General features: G+C 41.5%; 1 protein-coding gene across 6 annotated transcripts in view; it reads right to left on the bottom strand.

Moving 5' to 3' along the window:
- The window catches only part of MAP3K13 (mitogen-activated protein kinase kinase kinase 13), a 69,784-nt gene that overhangs the window by 46,146 nt on the left and 10,608 nt on the right, over positions 1 to 13,030 (bottom strand). The window contains exon 1 of one of the 6 annotated variants that reach the window (XM_061636525.1): positions 2,386 to 2,512. The exons of the other annotated variants lie outside the window; for them this stretch is intronic. The gene's annotated coding sequence lies outside the window, so the exon portion shown is untranslated. Of the gene's footprint in view, positions 1 to 2,385; positions 2,513 to 13,030 lie in introns of those variants that run through there. 6 annotated transcript variants of the gene reach the window in all.

Raw genomic sequence — 13,030 nt, 5'->3', positions numbered from 1 at the left:
AAGGTGCTGGTTTTGACCTATAAAGCCTTACACGGCTTGGGACCACAATACCTGATGGAATGCCTCTCCCAATACAAACCCACCCGTACACTACGTTCAAGATCAAAGGCCCTCCTCCGGGTGCCTACTCCAAGGGAAGCTTGGAGGATGACAACAAGGGAGAGGGCCTTCTCAGTGGTGGCCCCCAAATTATGGAATGACTTTCATGACAAGTGTCATGGCCCCATCAGAGGACTCATCAGATGAGGATGACTCGGGAGTAACAGCAGCAGACCCAGAAGCAGCAGACCCAGAAGGAGAAATGGAGGAAACTCCTGAGAACCCAGCTCCTTCTCCCCCTCAGCTGCAGAGCACCCTAGACACAGCTGAAGCCCTTCAGCCAGACGCAGTCAGTGAACAGGATACTCCCCCCTCACCTGCAGAACGTAGACAACAGAAGGTCAGGCAGAAGAGGGGCAGGCCTGTCCACTTAAGGCCAAAACGCTGATGGCTCACACCTGCTGACAAACCTGCTCCTTAGAAGTCAAACCTTGGCTTCAGCTTGTTGCTGACTACAATGTTAGGCGTGACCACTGTGTGTCTTCCTATCCCCTGAACCTTGACTTGGACTGATTTCTCGGCAAACTAGACTCGGACCTTCAGTGACGTCTCTTCTGGATTTCTGGCTTGGCACGTAAGCTTTGAAAGGCCTCTGCCCTTATCTTGCTTCCTCCTTGCTAGCCTAGCAGATTTATAGCCAAGCTGCCGGCTGAGGACTTATGGCCTGGCAATTACCAAGGAATCTCCAGCCCTGCCTGCACCCCCACCGACACTGCTGTCTCAGTGAAGAGCAGACAACAAGGTGCGCCTGGCGCCAACACTGTTACCTTTTTGGCACCAGGTCAAGACTTTCCTCTTCTCCCAGGCATTTTAGCATGTGTTTTATACTGTTTAAATTTTTAAATTGTGTTTTAAATCGTTTTTATAAGATCTGTTTTAAACTGTATTTGTTTTCATGTTTTTAGTTACTGTAACCCGCCCGGAGAGCTTCGGCTATGGGGTGGTATACAAGTATAATAAAATTAATTAATTAATTAATTAAGTGCCCGCTCACTTTTTCTTATACAGTAGAGCCCCGCTCTTCGGTGGCCTGGTTTTTGGCATTCTGCTAATATGGTGGCTACAATTAGAGTAAGGTCCCACTCATATGGCGCTTGTTCCGCTTTTACAATGTTTTTCAGGCGTCGGGCAACATTTTATTGAAGGAGTTCCGCTTTTTAGCGGGTTTCGCTTTTAGGCAGAGGTCTGGAACATAACCCGCCGTATGAGTGGGGCCTGCTGTACAGTATTTTACCAATCTAGAGCATTTCTCCAAAACATGGTTGCTGCTTTAGACTCCACCAATGAATTCATCAACTGTCCTGCCAAGATCAAAGGACTCTGACATCAGAATAATGCTGCAAGTCAGAAACAAGGAAGTACAGTCCAGGCCTGGAGCAGCCTTCTCTCTAGTGATTAGGCAATCTTTTATACTTGGATCTGCAGAATACCAAGTTCTGGCTACAAAGAAAAAGCCACCAGAACATCTCAAAAATAGGTAGGTAGATAGGTAGGTAGGTAGGTGTTAAAAATAGTATTTTACCCATCACCCCACAAGTAAGATATTTCAAAATACCTTCCTTTAAAAGAGAATAAATTAAGCTCAAACAAAAGCAGTTCCTGAAGTGGATTTTTTTCACCCATCCAAGCAACCAAATGTTTGACAATTGAAACACAACTTTATAGAGAGAGAGAAAAACAGTTAGGTGACACCTGAATTAATTTGAATTCATTCCTCAGAATGAAAGCTATTACCTGTATCAATTGAAGAGGGGTGTGTGTGTGTGTGTGTGTGTGTAACTAACCAACAGGATTAGGTTGTATTCATTAGGAATATTTCATTATTTGAACTAAGGAACAACAAGAATACCATATACAAATATCTCAAACAAACAAAACTATATTCACAGTAGGGTAATATTCACAATACCTCATTATAAATATAAATGTTTATAAATAATAAGGCTGCAAAGTTCTGTAAAACACCTGCCCAACTAGTGGGAATAAAAAATTCAACAGTTAGAAAACATTCCACTAAGTTTTTCAAGAGAACAATAAATGTAAAAGCTTGTCCTGCCAAGATATATTATTTCTACTCTAGCACAGAGGTCCCATTGCTAGTTACGGCAAACTGACTTCTGAAAGTACATGTGGCCCTTTTCTCACAACAATGGAAAATCTATTAGTTCACCCCTTCTCCCCTCAATAAAATCAATTTTAATTGTTTCATTTGCTAGCAGGATCTGGATATCCATCTAGACTGATCAATCTACTGAGTTAAAAACTATTTTAATTCAAAATACTCACTTTACACAGGAAGGCTACATAAAACAATGCAAAACTTTTTGTTGCAACGGATCTCTTCGATATGTGAACTTTGCCCCCATCAAGCCTGTCTGGTATAACTTTTGTACACATTCACTCTAGTCTCGGAAGGCTTGGGGAGTTTCTGTCCAACTCAGCAAGGTGGGAGGATTTGTTATTTTAACTGCTGGTTGATAAGGGCTTATCTCTAAGTACTCAAAAGGTTGAATTCAACGCTGCTAGAGATAGATCAAAGAATACAGAGTAAGCCAAGGAATCTTGTTTCCTTATGTGTGAATCCCCAGTGAGTCTTTAGCTCTTCTGTCTGCTTTCTAAGGACTTGTGTTGCAGTAGTTAGACTCCACCACATTACCAACACAATTCATGCCCTAGATATCACTGCACAACTGGGTGACTTCTCTGGGCCATTTCTATCAACTGAATATTGGGCCTGAAGAGCTGATCCACCATGAAGATACACTGTGAAATAGTACAGTTGCAAGACAAGTATTTATAAAAAATACACAAAAATCCCTATAAGGTACGAACAAGCTCATTCCTCCCAAGGCTTTAAATAAAAAATACATCCCAGTGGCAAAGAGCACAAGTATTAACGAAGGATGGAGTGCCTCTTGTGCTGTGAGCATGGACCCCTACTTGAAAAGACTCTGGGTGAGCTCTCAGTTCAATCTCTGGCCTGTATTACTTTAAAGTTTGCAATAACTACAATCACAGCAGGCCATTTCCCAACCTGAAGATCCTTTCAATTGGTACAGTTAATAATTTCTCATGGTTAGTTAGTATCCACTTTCCTTTTTGTTTCAGAAGCTTCTTCTGAACATCATCATAATTAATAATTTTATTTTCCAAATCATCCAAATTATATTTCAGTTTCAGTTTCTCATCAGCTCGCTTATTTGACAATCTTTTTTATAAGTACAAAAATGTAGCCTGACAGCTTCATTAAAAATATTTCCTGAAATTTGTTTTATCCTCACGGTTATTTGAACTAGACCTGTAAGCAGGCTATTTTAGAAAAATAGGTAGAAGAATGGTAAAGTCTCATCCTGTCTCCCACTCCCTTAATCAATTTGGCCTACCAAAAAAGAAAAATTAACACACATCACAAAACAAATCCATAATTTATTATTTGATCCAAACAACAACAAATCAGTTGCCCAATAAATTCAAGCCATGCTCTATTAGTCAAAGACTTAGCATAAATGAATATACTCCAATCAATCCATAAGCAAAGTGTTTTATACTCATAAGATAATTGGATTCTATAATCTGTATAAAACACTAAAAATCTCAAACTTTTCAATAATTCCCTATGGGTACACCCAAGGGCCCCATGACACAGCCTCTGGAGTGCCTGTGCAACTTCTGCACACAGCAGGCTTTTGAATGCTGAGGATAAGGTAGATGGGGAATAGAGGCGTTAATCAAGTAACAGTCTAATTGGCTCTAGTGTAGCTACTAATCAACCAATGCCAAGAGGAACAAAGGCAGCTCAGTCCCAAAATGACACCAGATGGAAAGCTCAGTCTCTGAATGAAAAAGCTAGTATCAATCTGGAGGCAAACCACACAACAGCCCCTCCATCACATTTCTGCTCATGTAATCAAGGTGCTGTATAAAATGCAAATTACATGAAGACTTATAAATGAAATAGATTAATCTTGTGAAAGTGTGACAACTATACAATCATATTTAACAGGGAGAACGTTTCCCTAAATTTCAATAAGACAAAAAACTAGAAAGCATCCATCCGTTTCAACTTTCCCTCTCTCCATGCCCTAATAAATTAAGTCGGGGGCCACATGAAGTTAGAGTGCGGGCCCTGTTTTACACTATGTCATCATCCAGTAAATGAACGTGGGTGGCAGGTGGAGAGAGAGAAAGAACACAGATTTGTAATACTAAAAGAAATCCAGCTCTGCACACATAGAAATGTGCAGTGTGGGTACTAAACAAAAAAATAAAAATACTAAACTATGTACCCCCAGTCATCCAGAGAGCAATAATTTCATACATACATAAAATACTCAGTCAATTCAGGTTAATAAATAGAACATGGAGAGCAAGAATTTAAAAAATTATGTTCTGTGCACAGACAGCACCACAAAACAACTCTACTCAGCACTTGATCCATTAGCATACTTCTCAGCACCCTATCTATTTAAACCCAAGCCTGCACCGGTGGTTTTCCCAACTGGTCAGATGACATTGACCTTAAGATGTTTTCAAAGCTTTTTTGAAAAGATGTTTTGTTTTAATATGTTTTTAACAATGTTTTGCTGTAATATATTTTATGGTGTTTTAGAGTGTTTTTAGTGCTTTTGTTTGCCACATTGGGGTCTTACTGGGAGGAAGGGTGGAATATAAATCTAATAAATAAGTAATACACAATCTGTGCCATTCAATGCATCTGACACAGAGTGGTCACAGAGTTTAATTAGCAACAAATGGCACATTCCAACAGGGAACAATTATCCTATGGGTTTTGCCTGAATCCAGCTTGTAGAGTACACACAAAGTCCTGCCTCCTTTCAATAATATATTCTTTCACTTCCTTTCCACAATAGTATTACCTCACTTACATTTACTGATTTTGACTTACAAATCATTTTATATATTCTTAAAATGGATTAGACACAAATGAATGAAAAGAGAGCTGTTACTCGTGATATGTCAGATGGAGTGTCAGTGTTCAACTGGCAATATACCTTGCAGTGTCCTAGTGACAAGAACAGGCAAAAGCTGTCATCTTCATGACCTGTGCAAGAGCTTCCAAAGGCACTTCGTCAGCCACTATTGGAAACATAATGCTGAAGGGCTGTAACTCAGTGGCAGAGTACTTGCCTTGCACGCAGAAGCTCCCAGGTTCAATCCCTGGCATCTCCATATAGGGCTGGGAGAAAACCCTGTCTGAAACCCTGGAGAACCCCTGCCAGTACACTCAATACTGAGCTAGATGACCAATGGTCTGATTCAGTACAAGGGAGCTTCCTATGATCCTAACTTTGGTATTCACCAGCCGGTTAACTATGAACCTGCAAAATCCATCAATAAGGGTTTCTGTGTCTATTCTGAGAGCCAGCGTGGTGTAGTGGTCAGCGTGCTGGACTAGGACCTGGGAGACCAGGGTTCTAATCCCCACTCCACCATGAAGCTTGCTGGGTGACCTTGGGCCAGTCACAGCCTCTCAGCCCAACCTACCTCACAGGGTTGTTGTGAGGATAAAATGGAAAAGGAGGAGAACCATATGCGCCATCTTGAGCTCCTTGGAGGAAAGGTGGGGTATAAATGTAATAAATAAATATTTTAAAATTTGCCTGTTGTATTAAAAATGCTTTCCATGTAGTCTAACAATCAAATTATAGGCTTGTTTACTCAGATATAATTCCTACTAACTAGTATGGAACTTGTGTCCCAGTACTGTGTTTAGTGTTGCAGTATACTTTTATTAGCAAGTTTGTTATAATCCAATATCAGCAGCACAAACAATATAGCACAAAAAAAGGAAACCTGTCACAGCCCAAGTTAAAACCAAAGGCAAAAGCTAAAAAGAGCAAGGATTAAATATTGAGGCCAAAGGCTCTAAAAGCTAAATATTACAATAGTTTAAAAAGCCTGGTAGACTAGTTTTAACTTGGACCAAAAATCCAAAAGCGGTATCACTATGCAAACTTGCTTACTGAGGGCATTCCAAAACTGAAGCTCTACCAGAGAAAGAATTAAATTTGACAGTTATCTGAACAAGATACATAAAATATTTAAATAAAATAAAAAATAAGTTTTACAAGTCTGTTTCAAATTTATTTCGTTCTCTGCTAGGTGTTTGTGGGAATCAGCTTATATAGGAATTATACACTGCAACCTCATTTATCTCAGTGGGTTAAAGAAAACATCCAAATCAGAAAAATAATCAGAAAAATTGAGAGCAGTGGCATTTCCACTGTTTATGCCATACAAAGAAACACACCCAAGTTTTTAAAAAGAACTTTGTTCATATTTGGGGAGCTTTGTTCATATTTTAGATAGTAATATCATGTTACAGCCAAAGAATTCTGCTTTCAATTATCTGTGTAGGTGTTCTAACAACATCTCACCAACGTTCAGGATCACTTGATTCCGTAGCCATATGCAGATATAACAACTACAGTTTGATTTCCTTAATGATAGTTAAATTTGAATATGTAAAACCATGGTTATAGATTAACCACAAACCAGGATATGAAATCACTTGTTTGTTTCATACATGGTTAAGCATTACATATGCACCGAGACCTGCTTCACACAAAACACTAGGCCAAACAATGGTTTTACCATGAACAAACAAGCATGCTGGTTCACAGGGAAAAAACTGAAGCTGGTTCATTAATCCTGCTCCTGGCACACTACCAAGAGTTAAGCCATGGTTTATCTTAGTGTTGCATTCAAACTTGGGCTTGTGATTTCTCTCACTCCAAACAAACCAAGAGCTGTAACCAAAGCTTGTTCTTGACTTACCACTCATGGTTTGCTTGAGTGGAACAAAAACAATCCTAGGTTCAGTCAGAAAGCTAAGCCAAGCCATGGTTTAGCTCCTGAATATAATAATAATAATAATAATAATAATAATAATAATTTTTTATTATTATTTGTTAGTCGCCTATCTGTCCGACTTAATGGACACTCTAGGCGACTTACAGCAATACATTAAAATACACTGTACAATCAAAAACAAAATCATCAATTATTCTAAAACATTAATTTATACATCTTAAAACTAATCCCTCCAGAGGATCCTATAGGCCTGCCTGAATAGCCAGGTCTTTAAGGCTCCGCGAAAACCGGTCAGGGAGGAGGCATGTCAGAGATCAAAAGGGAGAGAATTCTAGAGGGTGGGGGCCACAACCGAGAATGCCCTCTCTCTGGTCCGCACCAGCCTAGCTGTTTTGGCTGGTGGGACCGAGAGGAGGTCCTGTGTGGCTGATCTTGTCAGGTAGCATAATTGGTAATGCTGGAGGCGTTCCTTCAGATAAACTGGGCCGAAACCGTATAGGGTTTTAAAGGTCAGCACCAACACCTTGAATTGGGCCCGGTAGACAACTGGTAACCAGTGTAGATCTATTAACACCGGGGTAATATGATCCCGGCGGTGGCTGTGCTTGATCAAGTGTGCCGCCGCATTTTGTACCAGCTGCAATTTCCGGACCGTTTTCAAGGGTAACCCCACATAGAGTGCATTACAGTAGTCTAAGCGAGAGGAAACCAGGGCATGTATCACTCGTGGGAGCAGGTGTACAGGAAGGTAGGGTCACAGCCTCTGTATCAGATGTAATTGATACCAAGCTGCCCGGCTCACTGCTGAAACCTGAGCCTCCATGGACAGCTGGGAGTCAAGAATGACCCCGAGGCTGCGGACCTGGTCCTTCAGGGGCAATCTTACCCCATTAAGCACCAAGTCTATATCTCCCAACCTTCTCTTGTCACCCACGAGCAACACCTCGGTCTTATCAGGGTTTAGCTTCAGCCTGTTCTCGCCCATCCATCCACTTACGGACTCCAGGCATTTGGACATGGTATCCACAGCCAACTCTGGTGAGGACTAAATGAGAGATAGAGCTGAGTGTCATCCGCATATTGGTGACACTGCAGCCCAAAGCTCCTGATGATGGCTCCCAGCGGTTTCACATAGATGTTAAATAGCATGGCATGGCAGGAGCGGGGAGGAGTGAACCAGCCACAATTCTCCCTCTGTGAAGAAGCATGCTTGCTTGTTCATGGTAAGTCATAGTTTGTCTGGGTTTGGACAGGATGCTAAGCTGTGTTTAGTCAAAAACAGTAGTAAAAGCTGCCCCAGAGTAGTAGAGGAAAGGGTGAAGATGATATGGCTGAGGCTTATTCATGCAATGCTAAATTATGGTATAGTAGTACATCCAAATAGTCAATAATATAAGACTGTGACCCTGTGTCTAGCAGTTGCATAGAAGATAAGTTGATATGTATAACCTTTTTCCCCCACCAAAGAGCTACAGTGGGAGAAGTCAATTTGCTAAAATTCTTTCTTCCAGTTAATTACTTAAGGCACAGATGCCCTTTTATTTTATCTAGCATTATGGTTGCCACAGCCTAAATAGCGCTGCATTTTGATCTGTGCTTCATTTTGCAACTTTTTAATATAAATCCCTGTTTATATAACCCCTTTATATAACTATGTACTAGAGCAGTGATTCCCAACCTTTATGAGTATGGGGGGGGCTTTATAAGCTCAAACAATTTCGTGATCCCCCCCATGCTAATTGTAATGTTACTCTCTGTTAAGTGAAAAAATGGAGCGTGGCAAAATCACATCTCCAAATAACCCTTTCCATAAAAAGCTCCCTGCAGACAGCTGTTGCTTTCTTTTCTTAATGCAAAGGTTCATCAAATTGGTATCCCCCTCCCCACACATAAAGACATAATCGGAAGATGTACATTCCTGTCTCCCAACACCAATGGATTACAGTGCTGGACTAAGATCCAGGTTCAAATCCCCACCCAGCCATTAAGCCCACTGGGTGACCTTGAGCCAGACAGTCTCTCGGCCTGACCTATCTCAGGGTTGATGTAAGGATAAAATGGAAAGGGGGGACGGGACAACGTGCACCACCTTGAGCAACTTGGAGGAAATGTGGAATACAAATGCAATAAATAAATAATACATTTCATCTGCAGCATGTGGACCCCAGCCTCAGCCAACCTGCTGAGCTTTTTTAAAATAACAACAATAACAAAGAAGCACCAATGTGAGTGGTGGGGATGCTAAAGGGTGAAGACGAAAGGGTGGGTAGACTGAGTAGGGGTGTTAATGCTTTTAGGCCTTGGGATGATCATCAGAACTGATGACTTGGTTAGCATGCATTTGGGGAATGCGAGTGAAGCAGAAGACAGATCAGTGTATGCACACACACAAACACGCCTGCCCCTCCTGCAAGCATCTGCAGGCATGCATTCATTTGGGCATGTGGAAGGGGGGAAGCCCTCAACTGCAGCAGCATCTTGGAAAGAGATGGGAGGGCAGATTGTAGGTGGAAGAAAGGGGAAATGCTGGCACACACACACTTAGCCTCAGAAATGGGGGCAAGCAAGTCCTGAGCTTCCTCACTGCTCCTTGGTTCCATCTGGGCCAAAGGTGAGATCTGGGCGGCCTTGCACATAAGAATAATTTTTGAAAGGAGATGGCAGTGAATCAGGAGCCAAGAAAGGCAGTCAGGCTGGCTCCCAGGAAAGAAGGAGGAAAGCAGCCTTTCCTTGCAGCCTTGCTTCTTTTTGCTTCACAAAAAGCCCTCTCTTCTTGTCCTGAGTAAGGGCGTCTTCAGCAGCAGCAGCAGTGCGAGGAGACAGAAGTCAGTGATAGTAATCCTCTCTTCTTCCTGGTAGCTCCACCCTCAGCCTCCTTTGGCATCTGCCATGTGTTTTATAGGCAGAAACATGCCCTCGGTGTGCCTGAAATACATTCTGCTTCAGCAAAAGTCCTCCCCTCTCATTTGGAGCAAGGGGGAGGCGTCATCTGCAGCAGCAGTGGGGAGCAGACAGCATTCAGGGAGTGAAGACTTTAAAAAGAATAAAGAATTCATTTCTTTACTGTTCGCAGCTCCGCCAAATTACTTTGTGGCCCCTCTGGGGGTCATGGCTCCAAGGTTGGGAACCACTGTACTAGAGTACACTATGGCAACTAGAGCTACAGCTGCCTAGAGGTAATATTTTTATTTATTTATTTATTACATTTATACCCCGCCTTTCTTTCAACATGGAACCCAATGCGGCATACGTGTGGTACCCAGGCAGTCTCCCAGCCAGGAATTGACCAGGCCCAGACCTGCTTAGCTTCAGCAATGAGGTGGCCTCATGTGCCTTCTGACCTGAAATTCTTACTTCTATTGCAGCAAGGCACAGAAGGTCTAGAAAATTAAAATTATGGGTGAATTCCGGCTACAATTCCAACTTCTTTCTAACATGGAGCCTAAAGCAACAGACCCTGGAATCACATTAAAAGGTCTTTGAAGAAAAAGGCTTCAGGTCATTGGAGAGATTTGATACTTATCCATGAAAAATATACAATAGTGTGTTATTTTTGTATTTTACTTTTATTATTTATTTTTTCTTGTCACCAAAGTTTCAGCAAGTTTATTGCTGGGGAAGGAGCCTGACAACGCCCACATAGTGACACTCTTGACAGCTATAGATTTTTTTTTACAAATTTATTTCTGTCATAGACCAGCTGACTTGACAGCTATAATAGTTCTTGACTTAACTGGGGCAAATAAAATTGTGGGAAGCCAGTTCTATATTAATAATCCTGGGTTCTCAGAGATCCTCCTTGCAGAACAAAATCTTTCAATATCCCTTTCAAATGCATGCTCTCTTATTTTTCCACAACTCATTTATTTGTTCTGTTCAGTAACATGCAAGTTTCCTTTCACTCATAGGTGCTGCTTCTATTCAACATTTTAAAGAATCAATTACAGTTGCTTTACTGCACTGAACCAGTATATGAGGGACTAGGTACATTTAACCAATGTTAGCCATGTTTGGACAGTTGGCCACAACTTCATATACAATGAAACACAGCTAAACCTCACACACACTCCTCTCTTGTGCCCCTTCCCCTTGCATGCCAGCTTCAGCGCAGAGTTCCTAGTTTGCATTAAGCCAGAGTTCCCCAATAAATCCAAACTAGGGTACACTGGCTTAATATTGGTTAACAAACCAGGAAAACAAGTCAGGAATCAATAGAAAAATTGTTAAAATCTAAAGCCATCTTTTAGTCAACTCAGCGAAAAGGTCAGCTTTCAAATACATGAAGTTCTCAGGCATTCAATAAAAACACAGTGACAGTATCCAATTGAAATTTACGCCCTAGGCCTAAGCATTTTTATTTGGAAGGATTGCAGCCTGAGATAGGTAAAAAGCTGCCAAACTAGAAATTTACTAGCTAGTTTATATAATATTGGCTGAAAGTTTAAACTGTGATGTACTTCATCCTATGTTCCAGATACCCCTTATCATTAAAAAGGATCTTTACAGTAAGGGTACTTGTCAATCCACATTCTTCATTATTCATTTTGGCTACAGAGCCCCTGGCCACTGTAATTAGAACTAACCACTAAGTGAAGCATGTGTCAGTAAGAAGTGAGAATGTTTGTATACTACATACAGAAAAAAAACACTGCAAAATATTAACTGTAAGTTTGGAGAAAGACAATGGCCTAGTTTGCACGTAATGTAAGTCATAGTTTATTTAGCTTAACTATGCTTTGTTTGAACACACAAACCCAGCTGTCAGCTCTTCACTGAGACAGCAGTGTCGGTGGGGATGCAGGCAGGGCTGGAGATTCCTTGGTAATTGCCAGGCCGTAAATCCTCAGCCGGCAGCTTGGCTATAAATCTGCCAGGCTAGCAAGGAGGAAGCAAGATAAGGGCAGAGGCCTTTCAAAGCTTACGTGCCAAGCCAGAAATCCAGAAGAGACATCACTGAAGGTCCGAGTCTAGTTTGCCGAGAAATCAGTCCAAGTCAAGGTTCAGGGGATAGGAAGACACACAGTGGTCACACCTGACATTGTAGTCAGCAACAAGCTGAAGCCAAGGTTTGACTTTTAAGGAGCAGGTTTGTCAGCAGGTGTGAGCCATCAGCGTTTTGGCCTTAAGTGGACAGGCCTGCCCCTCTTCTGCCTGACCTTCTGTTGTCTACGTTCTGCAGGTGAGGGGGGAGTATCCTGTTCACTGACTGCGTCTGGCTGAAGGGCTTCAGCTGTGTCTGGGGTGCTCTGCAGCTGAGGGGGAGAAGGAGCTGGGTTCTCAGGAGTTTCCTCCATTTCTCCTTCTGGGTCTGCTGCTTCTGGGTCTGCTGCTGTTACTCCCGAGTCATCCTCGTCTGATGAGTCCTCTGACGGGGCCATGACACCAGCCAAGCTGACAAAGTATAGCTTCTTTTCTAACAGACCTTGGAAAAGTTACTTTTTTAAACTGCAACTCCCATCAGTCCCAGCCAGCATGGCCACTGGATTGGGCTGATGGGAGTTGTAGTTCAAAAAAGTAACTTTTCCAAGCTCTGTTTTCTACCAACAAATCATGACGTGAAGTCATAGTTTGTTGTTGGCATATGAACCATGGCTTGTTTTAACTACGGTTTGGTGCTATGTCTGAACACAATAATTTTGCTTAACCATGGTTTATTTGGCCACTCATCCTCAGGTACTCTTCAAGCTACAAAGGCACGAGACAAGAGCAGCTGGAAGACAAACTAAGCTTTGGAGAAACAGACCATGGCTTCTTTGCTCATCTATTGGATGACTCTAATTTATTGAACAAACCATAGTTTAAACAATCCATGGCTTAGTGTTATGCGTGAATCCAGCCATTAGATATTTTAATGTTATAACATTTTGACCAATTTTCTTTGAATTATATATTCCTTTCCCTATAATGTCTCATATGCATTGGTTCTTATGTTTATGCAGTTTGCAAGATTCACTCCCAAACCTTACTCTTCTAATACAGCATTTAACTTACAGTGTCTGGCATATATAATTTTTGCAACAACTAACAAGTTCAAAACAAATCATTTTTATGCTTTTCTTTAACAACGTGTATTAAACCCACCAAAATCAACATCTAA

The sequence above is a fragment of the Rhineura floridana genome, chromosome 7 (genome assembly GCF_030035675.1).
Source record: "Rhineura floridana isolate rRhiFlo1 chromosome 7, rRhiFlo1.hap2, whole genome shotgun sequence".
Classification (NCBI taxonomy): Eukaryota; Metazoa; Chordata; class Lepidosauria; order Squamata; family Rhineuridae; genus Rhineura; species Rhineura floridana.
Note: the sequence above shows the minus strand (reverse complement) of the source record. Positions and strands in the feature narration are given on the sequence as shown.